The sequence below is a fragment of the Penaeus monodon genome, chromosome 28 (genome assembly GCF_015228065.2).
Source record: "Penaeus monodon isolate SGIC_2016 chromosome 28, NSTDA_Pmon_1, whole genome shotgun sequence".
Classification (NCBI taxonomy): Eukaryota; Metazoa; Arthropoda; class Malacostraca; order Decapoda; family Penaeidae; genus Penaeus; species Penaeus monodon.
In genome coordinates, this window is record NC_051413.1 from 28720565 (window position 1) to 28721286 (window position 722).

Consider the following 722-nt stretch of genomic DNA (forward strand, 5'->3'; position numbering starts at 1 on the left):
ATCTACAATTTCCTCACTAACTATTGCGCAAAACGAGGCCTTATATCCCACCCACAGCAGCATCAACACTGCAATGTGAAACAACATAAGCATTTAGGTTGCTGAATGGCCCGGCCGTCAGATCAATACCCTTACAGTCGCGCCATATATGGGCTTCTACCTTTATCTTCACGCCGTTGATGACAGTCGAGTTGTCTTCGCAAGAAACTTCGGACTTTGAAACTGAAGATCCATTCTTATTCTTAGAACGTGTCTTCCTCGGTGACACGCTCTGGAAATATTCGCTCTTATTCATTTTATAACAGAGGTGACGTGATACTGGACGACCGAGGCGAAGACCACGTGCTAGCATTGTTTACTAGCACTTGTCCGAATGGCTTAATGTGTTTATGATTACGTTCATTGAGCGAGCGGACTATGAATGAATGGCGAGTTATCAGCGGCCTCCGTGACGATTCTCGTGTCATTCATAGTGGAGTAATTGTGATTTAGCACAGGCGATATGAGTATCACTTGCTTCATAAGTGATCAAAGATGGGAACGAGTATCAAAAGGTAAAGAAAATATAATATGATGATAAAATGAACAGATAAATAACATCATATCAGTTATATACAGTTATACATACATGATTGCCAAACCAGTATATAAGTACAGATTAAAAACGTAAAATAAAGATTATATAAACAAATGTTGATAGCTAGATATATTCATAGATAAAC